This window comes from Colias croceus, chromosome 8 (genome assembly GCF_905220415.1).
Source record: "Colias croceus chromosome 8, ilColCroc2.1".
NCBI lineage: Eukaryota > Metazoa > Arthropoda > Insecta > Lepidoptera > Pieridae > Colias > Colias croceus.
In genome coordinates, this window is record NC_059544.1 from 3,676,570 (window position 1) to 3,690,759 (window position 14,190).

At 32.4% G+C, this 14,190-nt stretch overlaps 1 long non-coding RNA gene across 1 annotated transcript in view; it reads left to right on the forward strand.

Annotated features, from left to right (window-relative positions):
• Nucleotides 1-14,190, forward strand: part of LOC123694069 — a 33,805-nt gene continuing 19,615 nt past the window's right edge. The window contains exon 1 of the long non-coding RNA XR_006751765.1: nt 1-180. This is a non-coding gene — a long non-coding RNA (uncharacterized LOC123694069). The remainder of the gene's footprint in view (nt 181-14,190) is intronic.

Here is a 14,190-nt window from a genome sequence, read left to right on the forward strand (position 1 = left end):
CGGATTCCTACCGACCAAAACCCCACTGTGTTCCGTCAAGCCGCATCAGCGACAGGGCCACGGCCGGGTATGTGTAGAATTCATCCGTGACCCCATCAGCGGCAGCCCGTCGCCATGGAAATATAAGCCTAGAATATATTATACTCTAACGCCTCACAACAATTTTGGAGAATGACCCAGGTAAATCCAGCTTTAACAAGCCTTAATTCTGGCTTAATTAAGAATTAAGATTATATATACTATACGTCCCAGCCTCCCAGGTAATTCTAACAAGCCGTGGCCTAGAGGTAGCTCACCCGATGTTTCGTAGTTTTCCTTTTTTTTTAGGATTGTTCTGGTATTAAAGAGCTTCAAGGCAATTACTTTCAGGCACTAAGTATATTGAAAAGTGAGAGATAAAGTAAGTATAATGACCTAAAATGTCAAGTAACATTCTTTATCACTATGATAACTGACCTGCCTACATAGCGCACAAGTAGATTCCATTTTACGAATAGTCGCTGGTCGACCCAGATAGCTTGGGAAATGTTTGGGCATCGTTGCCATAGTAAGTCTTCATCGACCGAGCTTCTATTGCGTACGATGCAGAATATTAACACTTATTAACTACCGCTTGTCCCGGCTTGACCTAGGTTATAAAAATATACATATTTCTATCGGTTAAATAATTTTTTATAATCGGTGGATTGGTTTTTGATTTAAATAGTACAAAATAATCTATAATTATTTTCTCTGTGTGATATCATTCCATCTGTGGTATTTGATCAACAATGATAATATAAATCTACCAAAATGTTCCAACTATTAACTATATTCCTAGTATTTTATATTATTTTAAAACTGCCATGATATCAAAGCGACTGATCTAAAATTACAGAAGCAGTTACCTGTTACCGCAGTAGTAGAAGCTAGTCTAAGATCCCTGGTTAATACATAATAAATTGATATATTTCGATTTGTATATTTCAAAACTATTACTAGTTATCTTTGAAATTTTAAGTAACAAAAGCATTTATTGAATAGAAGGCTATTCAATAAAGCGAAGCCTTTCTTAATTTATTAAAACAGTAAATCTTGGCGCCTCGCGTACCTAACAGCCTTGCCGACCTTTTCAAACTAATTGATTAATTGCTCCTAAAACCAATTAAACAGTCGATGGATTTACGTTAAGTATGGAAGAGCTTTTATCTGCACCTTCCCTTTTAGGTTCGATCAATTTCCTTAAAACGTTAAAATACTTTTTCCTACACGTTTTTAGAGCGACATTCGTTTTACAAAAGACTCGCCGCTCGCGCTGACTCTGCACGGTTTGGTCCGGGATAAAAAGCAAATAAAAAATAGTTTGGAAAATCCAAAAGTGCACGCCTCATAATCTCATCATTTACAATAAAATTGATTATTTATAAAGAGTACACTATAAATATAAAAAAGAAATAAAATAAAATACTTGGAAAAGTAAAGAAAGCGGTACCGTAATAATTGAGCTATTTTTCTTGTGGCCCCACCTAGATGTGAAATTGTGCAGGTTTAAGGGACTGACTACCAACTTATTTTTTTAAACCTTGGCTTATAGTATAAAGAATCGAGTTTATAATGGTGAATTTTGAGTACACTATAAATATAAAAAAAATAAAATAAAGAATATAATATACCTATAGATATACTAAAATTATGGAGAACAGTCGATATTTTTTTTTGTTTATTTAATAACAATTAAACCACATCGAATCAGACCCTGAAAAATGAAAGGGTTCTGAGCATACTCAAGCGTAAGAGAAAAAAAAAGACTCGATTAGTAAAGTATTTCGGTCGCTATCGTGTTAACAAGAAAATCCTCCGCACATACAGACACACGGACGTCCAAGACAGAACTTTTTTAAACTGTTTTTTAACTAGTTTAAATAACAAAAATGACATCAAAAATATCATGAATGTTAAAAATAGTGTTTTTTCTTAATATGTGTGTGTATGTATTATCTTACAAGTGCAATGTATGATACATAAAGACATTTTAAGTTTGAAAAATCAGATGTTTTGCGCGAAGTGACAGTAGTACCCACCTCAACGCTTCGCTTATGAGGCGTGCAAAAACTTGTCACTCAGGAATAACGCAGCGTAACAAAAAGGAGCGTTATAAGTCTATGTTTAAAAACTATTGGATACATAATATTATAATACTATGTACTAGAATACTTAACTGTCACTCGTAATGTAGCTTTCCGTGGATATAGTTTTTATAACTGATATAATATTCTTAATTTTCTTCCGAAACAAACATTAATAACCCAAAAGTAGCAAATACATTTGCAATATACATCACTCATAGTATATTCCCTCCACATGAGATCAGTATAGATGGATTACACATATTTACGTATTTATTTTGAATTGGCATAAAAACAATATCACATCCGAGTAGCATAATTCAATTTCGTGTCGAATTTAAACGTGCTATTGACGTCGCTATTTTGTCTATCTAACGTCACGCACTTTTTGATTGAATTTTGCGAGGGAAAAATCCATTCGTTTTTTCCTGAATATACCAAAGTTGAATGGGAAGAGGTTATGACTTTAGCAGCTTATGTACATTACTTAAAAGGCAATAAACGGGATGGAGAGGTATATTAGGCTTCAATAAGTTGGCATGGCTTTTTTATTTCATATTCTCATGTAGTATGGTATGATTACGGTTTAGTATACACTTAATTAGGATCATGGTAATGTATTTTCTTAAGAACAAGAGCAAATAATTTCCTGAAATATATTTTCTCTAATTATTGCTGTTTTTTTATTCCATTTATTATGTATTTTTCGTTGAATAAATAGTCTGAATGCTATAACCGATGCTAGTTTAATTATAATTGAAAGCTGTAAGAAGAACTTATATAGAAATTTTATGTAAACGAAAACGGATTATATTTTCATACCAGAAGTATTACCAATAAGGAGTTTTCGTACAAAATAAGCCAACAAATAATGCATGTAAAGATTTATGTACGTTGAATATTGATTAGCCTAAAACCATAACCGAAGCGCTCGTGTGGAATCTGTAATTGAATAGAGGCATGCTGTCGGTATAGCAAGTCATATATCATTTAGCCAACAAAGAAATTGCAAGCCCGAATATTATTAGACACAAAATGTTTTTATACTAATTAAGTTGAACTTTTATTATAATTGAATATAAATTATATCCTTGGTTAGTTTTATACGCAAATTCAAAATTCAAATTCAAATTATATTTATTTGCAAGAATGTAGTTACAAATTATAGATGTTTTCATTACAATATTATGTGGCTAATACATTCTACCCATTTATTGGGTGTGCAAATATTAAAAAAGAAAGTTGATTAGTTTAATTATTTAAATGTACACACAATTCAATTTTCACAATTACGCGAACGCACTACGATTTACACGATTATATCACTACACACTTCACTTATCACACACAATTCAGTTTACACTACTTCAAAGACATAAATTCTTCAATGTCATAAAATTGTTTTACCATTAACCAGTTCGTCAGTTTATTTTTGAAAAGATTTACTGGTAGTTCCTTGAAATTGTCCGGTATTTTATTATATATTTTAATAGCCATAAATGTTACACTGTTTTTAGCTTTGTTGATTCTACACGTTGGGAAATGTAATTTGTTTTGGTATCTTGTCAACATATGCGAATTTACTTCTCCTTTCTTCTTAAAGTATTCCGGGTGATATTTTACAAATAAACATACTTCTCTTATATACATGCAAGTTAAAGTAAGGATCCGTAATTTACTAAACAGAGGTCTACAACTGTCTCTTTGGTTCAAACCGCACAGAGCTCTGATACATTTTTTTTGTGAGATAAATACCTTCCGCACATCACAAGATTGTCCCCAAAGAATGATTCCATATGAAAGTACAGAGGAAACGTAGGCATGATAAGCATTTATTGCTGCATTCATAGAAACAGTATCTCTTAGACGCCGTAATACGTAAACGAAACGATTAATTCTGTCACAAACGTAATCAATGTGTTTGTTCCATTTTAGACCTTCATCCAACAAAACACCCAAGAATTTATGATGATCTACTTGTTCTATTACTTGGTTATCACACTTTATATTTAGGTTTATTTTGGAGCAATTCTTAGTATAAAATTGAATTATTTTTGTTTTTAATAAGTTAATTTTAAGATTGTTGTCTTCTAACCATTTTACAATATTTTTAACTGCTTCATTTATATCTCTCTCGTACGTTTCCTTTTCAGTACATTTAACAATTAGGGTAGTGTCGTCTGCGAATAAAACTGATTTGTGTTTCACTGATTTCGGTAGGTCATTAATATACAAGAGAAATAAAAACGGGCCGAGCACACTTCCTTGTGGTACACCTGATCTATTAGTTTTTTTTACTGATCTATATACGTTTCTTGATTGATTTACTATTTGTTGTACTTCCACATACTGATCTCTATCCTTTAAATAACTAGCAATCCATTCTTTTGCAATTCCTCTTATACCATATTTATCTAACTTAAGCAAGAGTAATTCATGGTCTACAAAATCAAATGCCTTGCTCATATCTAAAAATATAGCGCTTACGGGTTTTTTTTCGATGAAGGCTTGAATTATTTCTTTCACCATATCAAAGCATGCTAATGAAGTGGAACTATTTTTCCTAAATCCAAACTGTTCTTTACATAAGATCTTGTTTCTATCAATATAATTTCTAATTCTTTCTAAGATTACTTTTTCAAATATTTTAGATATCACTGGTATTAACGCTATCGGTCTGTAATTTTTAATATCTTTTGGATCATCTTTTTTAAATAATGGTTTTATCACTGATGTTTTTAGCGCGTGTGGAAAAGTTCCCGCAGTCGCACAAGTCGCACTATGGACCTATGAAATGATTATGGAAATTAGTTATTTTCGGTTGATAGGATTTTGAGACCTTTAAATGGTTAACTAAAAATGTTAATATGGTTACTACTGTTATAGTGAAAATAGGACGTGTAAGCCAGCCAGCAAGCCGCATTTTTAGAAACTCGGATAAACAATTTTTTTTCAGCATATTGAAAGTTAAGCTCTTGTTATATCATGGGATTTATGTGTATTTAAAATACATGTCAATTACAATGTATCAGACTCTAATGTACTTTATGATAATGATAAAATTACGTTTAAAAAGTCTCTACATTACACTTGATTACTGCTACGATTCACACGTGAAAGTCTCGTCACACAATATTTCTTACTAGCTGTGCTCTGCGGTTTTACTCCGCTCCTAATGGTCTTAGCGAGATGATATATAGCTAATAGCCTTCCTTGATAAATGGGCTATCAAACACCAAAAATTTTCGGACAACAATCGGACCAGTAGTTCCCGAGATTAGCGCGTTCAAACAAACAAACAAACTCTTCAGCTTAATAATATTAGTATAAATTTTCTTATGGAAAAGAAGCCAAAGAAAAAAAAAACTACGTTTCCTACCAAAACTCAGAACAAATCCTATCATATCACACCCTTTGTTTAAAATATATATTGAAAGTAAACAGTATGAATTATTTTATTTGATTTCGTGTGAATGTCGAATACTGTCGAATACCTCAAACGTTTTTAAACAAGAGACTTCTGCCGGTGTCGATACAAATGTAATAAAAGTTGACCTTTTAGCTGACACAATGCCAGTCTGAAACTATAAAACATTTTAAATGTATAAAATTTACGTTTCATTATTAACATTTGCGTATTTTATTAAAAATTAAAAATTTAAAGATAAAGATTTTTGAATTTAAATATTAATGATAAACGTCGAAGATAAATCTTTAAAGTAGCAGATAGCATACCTACAATAATTTCTAAAAAGTTAGCGAAATCTCATAGCAATCTATTAGATAGAGGTTCCACGTGTCACCTCAACCAATTTGATTTTATTCGCAACTCTTTCACATACGTACAAAACGAAAGAGACAGAAAGTGTCTCGGTTAATACGTAACATGCCGTTATGGGTTTATAGTCGCCCACTCGATTTCCCATTTCCACATGAATATTGGCCGTTTCGGTCAACACATCAGTGAGTACAAAATGAATAAAGGTTCCCTTGAAATTTGGCCTTTGCTCACTACGTTGGTAATTGAATAGTTCGTTTTTCTACATTATAGTTGATTGCTTCAATACTGTAGGGTTGTTGTTGTAGATTGTAGGGTTCATATAAAAATGTTTAACGATAGCCGAAGTAATAATAATTAAAATGTGGCTAGAGGAGTAACTTCCTAGGGAGCGTTGAGTGAACAGTCTTGGAAGTTAGCTTTTATTCAATTACTTCTAGCGAATGACGACTTCGACCCTTCACAAATCACAAGGTGGTCTTCCTGAGTAAAATAAAAATAAATCTTCTTTTTTTTCTTTTTCTTATCGATCTTTCAGACACCTATTATAACAACATTAAAAAATACCTTTATTGCAATAGAAATAATTACGAATAATTGACGAAACTTTAAGTCTAGACTTGCAAGAATGTAGAGTACCTATGATAATAAAATCTGCAGTGTAATGTTTCCGCCATATTTTATTCTAATTACCAGACATTCTAATGTATATCCAGCATATTCCCATAAATTTGAAATTATCCGCCGGTATCATAAGCAATGCTACATTGTAAACGCTGCAATTTCAATAATCCATAACCCTCTACTTTGATTTCTTCTCATCTGCATATTCAATGACATACTTACCTTTAACTTTTTATTTAACTGGCTTCAAAAAGATGCGGTTTAAAATGATGAACTATTTCTCATGAGTTTTATTCAGTGTACATAATACTAACGCGATACAATCGTGTACATTTACGTATAGGTACTACATATTATAGTTGTACATGTAATCAAAATCACGTGGAATAATGTGCTTATACACAGGTTTAGATCTAGTTGGTCATAAGTGCATTAATGAAGGTTGAAGGAAGGGTCGGCAATGGGCTCCGTAATTGTTATAGGCTTAGGGAATCACGCACAAGTACGGTTCATGAACTTAGATTAGAAGACTGAATACTAGGGGAATCGACACTTACTTTGTTTATGATTTTGTATCTTTCTCTCCCCTGTATACTTATTTCACCTTATAAATATTTTTTGTTTGATAAAAAGTATATTTTTGCAGGAATACTTTGAAAACTTATTATATAAGTTTTCATATAGATACCTATATGAAAACTTTGTTCTTTGAGAACATAAAATTACTACCCTTTTATAGTTCTATAACCTAAATTGTACAAATTTTTTTGATCTGCGCTTGTAAATTATTTGATTGGTATCTTTATTATGTAGGAGAGTATACTTGCTTTAAAAACTATTGACTGGATTAATAAAAATCACTCAAACCTAATAAATAGTGTCTTCATCCATCGTCTTCACGAAAACTGTAGAATTTCATCATTTCATCGTCAATCAAGAGTTGATGTTTTTCTGTGAGAGACAGAAAAACAGTCCATCGTCACAAATGGTGGCGTATTAATCTTTACTGAAAATTTTTAAGAATACTTTTTAAACCTTTCTCTCATTGCAATTTAAATTAAAACAACTTTATAACACAATACATCAGAGTGATACGCATAATACATACGGCTACCGCAAACGACAATTGAGTTTCATTGAGTTCTATAAACCTCGCAACTTTCCCGTAGCAACTCAAATGACAAAGGACTCTGCGCGTTCTGCTTTCAATAAATCAAGGTACGAAAATATATAAATCATATTACCGAGTCCTGTGTGGTGTGGAATAGTATGAATTGTTCGAAACGTTAGCCTCAGTTATAAATGAACCTTCGTATGTTCCTGTTTCTGCGACAATAGTGTTAAAATATTCCTTATTTATTAGCCTTTGTTTGAAGTTGAATGCATGGGCGTTTGAGACAATACATGCCATCAGGTGTGTTTGATAAATTACTTATTTATCCATGTAAAATGTATTGAAATAGTAAATTACGGATTCGAAGTGACTTAGGTCACATTGCTCCATCTCCATAGTTATGTTCTAAATTCCCACATTATTCGCAAACTGCTCCTTAATTTTACGCAAGATCGATATGATATTAAAATTATTAAAAATTTCTGGTCTTATTCATACCTTAGTTCAAGATATTAAATGCAGTGTTTCGATAGTTCCTACCCTATTGCTACTGTAATACTACTTTAACATCTAACTTTTGCTACGTTACTCTTTAAATCACGGATGCAATAACATTCGCAAGTATAATAAGCTCTATTATCTTTAAACTCGCAACAAAACAGTTTCGTACAAAGGAATGAGTTATTGATTCCATGCTGTTGACACTGGAAAATGTTTGCGGAAGTTTCCTTGCATTGTCAACTGCAAATGACGACTCTTTGCTGAATATAAAAGTTTTATGCATTCTGGCGACGTGACAAAACAATATGTTAAAGGTTTCCATTCTTCGCTTATTCAGAACTTATTTCTTAGTGGAAAATGTAAAGAAAAGCGTATTATTAACCATTATAATACAACACTCAATGTTCTTTTAATATTATTTTATAAAATATTAAATAAAAACTGAACAGGAAAAAAAAATTTCGCAAAAAAAAATTAAATGGATAACCTATATTTTTCATAATTTATCAGCTCTACGCTCATAAAAAAACGAAGATTTAAAATTGATAACAATAATAGAACAATTCATTCACGATTAGATTATTTTCTCAGAAGATAGAAAATATAACAAAATACAAGTCATGTAATAAAATTCCGTGTACAATTTTATTAACGAAACATCCCTAACTGTTTGATGAAGTAACTAAACACGTAAGTTATTGAATTAAAAGCGAGTTTCCTTTGCGGGCACGACAATAATTTGGTTAGCTCCACCTTAATACGTCGGCGGCGTCCGTTGATGGTTTTCCGATTCTATTAACCACAAGCGACTGAGGCTTGATTAAGCAGAATGGTAAGGAAAACGGTCTGATTATTTGTGCCATTTTTTGCACGATATTCTTACACTGAGTACGTTACTATCAGCAAAGCTTTAAATTTAACATGACTCTTCCATTACCTGAAAGTATGTTGGGTCGAAGCTTTGTTCTTGGTTAGATTTGACACTGGAAAGCTGCTTATGTTGCGAGGTGCGAATGGTTTTTTGAATGTAAGTTTTATTGTAAGTGTATCGAAACGGATACGATCTGGTGCTACTACTGACCTAAGCTACATGTTTATTAAGATCTTTAATAACATGATTAGTAATAAATTTTTTTTTACGATATGAAAGTTGGTCCACTTGGAAATAAAATTATTATTTCTTTGAGCTGTCAAGAGAGTTTTGTACTACATTTTATTTGAATTACTAGGCATTTTCTCATCTTAAATATGTCACAATCATAAGAAGGCATTTACAGTAACGTGAGAAAGTTAGAACTAAATATTTTACTGTAATATTCACAAAGACCTTCCAGTATTGACGGGAAATAATGGACTGCAACTGACTGTACATTTGCTCTTTCCACATTCAATGATAAAGTGTTTTGTTTACAAATGATACGTGTAATTCAAGTCTGATCCACTTCACACCCTCGTCAATTCGTGGCTGTCAGGGTAAAGTGCGTACTCCCACGTCTAAATATCTGTTCGCCTTGCGTCAGTTCGGATAAGGTTTTTGCGTTAATTACTAAGTTCTCGATCCTTGAATGTATTAATGAGGTTTGGATATACAAGAATCGGACTGGATATGAAAGGCGTTTATGGGATTGATTTCCAAAGTGTCACTAACGGGGGTTTGTCAGTATTTTGTTCAGTGTCCGCTCTGCGTGAATGGACCCATGTCTCTTTGAAGAGACAAGATTAGACAGGGGTCTTTCACATGTGTACATTAAAAAATATTGTTAAATTTCAGTTGCAATTTGTGAATAAAGGGTTTACAAGAAGATGGATATTGGATAAGACAAAAATAACACCCGTGTCATTCCTGTGTGAAGTTTTATAACCAAAAAATATGCGTAAAAAGTCTATTTCTAAATCCCTTGATTTAAAAGCATAAATCCCATATCTGCGTGACAAACAAAAATGCAGACTATTAAATACTTCAATTTAACACTGAAATTGCAACAGCCGTCTATTTGCGACTGGAGTGCACTCATAACGCACGGCACGGTGCGTGAATGGCTGTGTACAAAGCTCTTCAAGGTTCGATTTCTGCAACACTAAATTCAAAACTGTATTTATGGGGACATATTTTGGTCTGTATTTTTGTAATTATGAAATTAAATAACTAAAAATCAAATGATAAAGAAAATGTTTTCGTTCTATTCAAAACTTAAACACCATTTAAATGCAATAATTCATTGTTATTATTAGGTATATTCCGTCCTTTAAATCCTTCACAGAGAGCATGGTCTCGAGCTCATACTTTGTTATACATCGAAAAGTTAAGTTAAAGTTTTTTAAATTCATATTCTTTCAATTTTACTTACAATAATTATCTAAAGAGAAATCAAAGTTCGCATTTTTGACAAAAATATCGAAATACAATCCTACATTACAAAATTAATATTACAACTTCTATTTATCTACAATATTGAAATTAATTTCAATCAATTACTATATCGGAATAGATAATATTTGAAATATTGGCGATACCAGAATTCCAGGAAGATCGCGAGATTATATAAACCGGCTGATTTAAAGTTAGATTACCTAGTATAAAGTTTAAGTTCAAAATGTATTCTGAAACTATCACGTTACAAACCCCGATACACTATTACAAAGGTTGTTTAGATTAGGTTTTTATCCTCCCTATAAAAATTTTACTTTCCGAAGTTATTTTAACATATAGTAATTAACAAAAAAAGGAATAATAACTATAGGGTAAAGTTCGGCATGAATGACGAAGGAAGAATTTTTTTTGACAATAAATAAATGCTTTACAGATTGTATTTGGACGCTCTTTTATTATTCAGTATTTACTAGACCAGCTATTGATATTTTTTGTTTCCTCTGTTTATCTTTTGTATTTAATGTACCTTAAAATGCAAAGCTGTCTAATGGTTGAATATTTTACATACCTTCCTATTAATGGATCTGTCATTGATTTCATCGCCTGGTTACATACAACGCGGTTTTCCGTGTTAATCCCGAACCCGTTTGAATTCTGGGCTAACAAGTGGCCTTTACATTGCCCTGTAATCTACTCTATCTGTCAATATATAATTGGTACAGTCATTCCAAAGCCCTACAGAAAGCTCGACAAACAAAATACAGACAGGATTATATAAAAAAATGTTGTGTGGTTTTATGAAACCACGGTAAAAGTGAAACTTTTTTTCACACTATTTATTTATTTTATTTATTTATTTTTATTTTCCAACACAATTAATTTACAGGTATGTATACCCAAAACATTACAAGGCAGTTACTTAACTAAAATTACATCATTTTTTATGACTAAGAAAGAACAAAATAATATTTTTAAATTTATATAAACTTAAATAAAATATATCGCATTCATTGCTGTGAGCGAGCATGTCATTGAGCAGCTTTATTCCTCGTATAAGGGGAGCATTCCTACCACTCTTCGTTCGCCCTCCCGACTGGACGGTGAACAAATCGCGAAGGCGTCGCAGGCCCACGTCCAGAGGACCCGCCACGCTGTACATGATCTTAGGCGGAACGTTTAAACAGATCTGCTCTAGTGCGTCTGGGTTGTCCACGCCCCCGTGTAACAGTTGGTACATATGTATTAGCATATAATATTTGCGTCGCGACTCCAGTGACATAAAGCCTGTCATGCCATAAACAAATAAGGAGGGATAAATGTATGGATAGTATCCGTACATCTTTTTATAAATAAATCTGCAAAATTTCTTTTGTACTTTTTCGAGCTTTAAAATATATTTATGTTCATAGGGGTCCCATATAGTACAATTATACTCGAGGCTGCTTCTTACATATGCGGTATAAAGAGAGATGGCACATTTAATATTATCAAAATTATGACTAGTACGGATTATAAATCCTAGCGTTTTTAGGGATTTGTTACACAAGTTAATTATATGCTCTTTAAAATCTAAGCGAGATGTAAAGGTGACACCTAAATCTTTTATATTTGAAACGCGCTGCAAATTTAAATTATTTAGTTTGTAATTGAAGTTTTGTTGCACTAGAGAGCGCGAAAAGCTCATTATTTTGCACTTTTCAGTGTTGAAAAGCAAACTATTTTCTACACCCCACCGGGCAACAGAATTTATATCGTTTTGAAGCATCTGGTGATCAGTAAAGTTATTAACTGTCAAGTATAACTTGAGGTCATCAGCAAAGATCAGACATCTAGCGGTGCTGACTACATTTGGCAAATCGTTTATTAAAATTAAAAACTGGGTTGGCCCTAAATTCGAGCCTTGACTTATACCCGATCTCGTGTAATACATATATGATTTATAATTTCCTAACTGTACATACTGTTTCCTATCTTTTAGGTAATTAGCGAAAAATTGTAAAAGCTTCGGATTGAAGCCAAATAGAGCAAATTTATGTAATAGTATGTCGTTGTCTATTTTATCAAAAGCTTTTTGATAATCAAAATAGGCGACGTCAACTTGTTTCTTTTCATCCATACGTGCGTTTACATAGCTTACAAAATTTGTGAGATTAGTTGTTGTCGATCGCTTGGATCTAAACCCATGTTGACAATCACTCAAATGAGGTTCAATTTGTCGTTTAATTCGATTATTAAGTAGCATCTCAAATAACTTACCAAATGTCGACAACACGGCTATGGGTCTATAGTTAGTTATATCACAGTTATCACTATTTTTTTGTATGGGAGTCACACGGGAAATTTTCCATACAGCGGGGTATAATGACTGCTCTATGGATAAATTATATATGTGTAACAAGGGACTCAGAAAAACCGATATACAATCCTTAACTACGAAGGGCGGGATACCGTCCGGTCCGGCGGCAGAATGCGACTTTAATTTTTTACTGACCTGTTTTAACTCAGAAGGTTTAAATTTATCAATTTGTACATATAAAGAATCATTAAAGTTTGAATCAGAAATTTGTAAAGCTTCTTCGACGTTTAAGCGGGGAGAATTTTGCAAAAATACAGAACTAAAATATTCAGCGAACGAATTTACAGCATCTTGTCCAACTAAGGTTTTATTGTTATAATTATATGAACCCATAGCGCATCTGCTTTTACGAAGTTCCTTGACAAATTTCCAAAAATTTGCAGGATTATTACAAATCTCACTACCAATCCTATTAGTGTAATCTTGGTACGCTTTGTTAATCAATTTCTTGACTAAGGCACGATAATATTTAAAAAGTTCAAAGTTAACTAAATTACCACTTGTTTTGTATGTTTTGTGGTGACAATATTTATTTTTAATATTATAAATAATCTCCGCCGTATACCAAGTAGGATAAATGTAACGACTAGCAGGCTTGTTATCATTTTTTAAAGGTACGCAATAGCTTAAACTTTTGCAAATTTTAGAATAAAGAAAGTCGACGGCTTCATTTGCATCTTTTATAGCATAAAGATCAGACCAATCTATATTCTCAAAAATAGAATATAACAAACTAAAATCAGCTTTCCGAAAATTCCAGTCACAAAAATATTGATAAGATTTATTTATAGATTCCTGGGATGAAGGGGGTTCCTCATCCTTACTAACGAGGGCTGTACCTCGCCTACACTTTATTGTTATTTCGAGTGGTGGATGGTGTGCATCCATGGGTACGAGAGGTGGTATATCACCGCTCACAGATACGCATTGCAATGACATGCTGCTCAAAACAAGATCTAACATTCTATCCGATTTATTTAAAACAGTATTATGTTGATTTAGTTTGCAAAAGGCTGTAAAACAATTAAATATCTCGTTTGAGTGCCTGCTCATGGAATACAAATTAAAATCTCCTAAAATGAGTACATCTGTAGGTGAAAATTTACTATAGACATTTAACTAAAAATTATAGTATTTGTACGATAATTATCGTACGTATCGTGCGTCACGCGACATGCCCTACACAGATCAAAAAGTTTGAGACGATGAAATAAAAGTTTCACTTTAAAAAGTTCGATTTCATTTAGTATCGTGTACACACTAAAATTTGTCTTTAGTAGAGAAAGCATGTTTTAAATTTTCATTCCATCGCGTTTAATAATATGAATTGCAAATTGTATG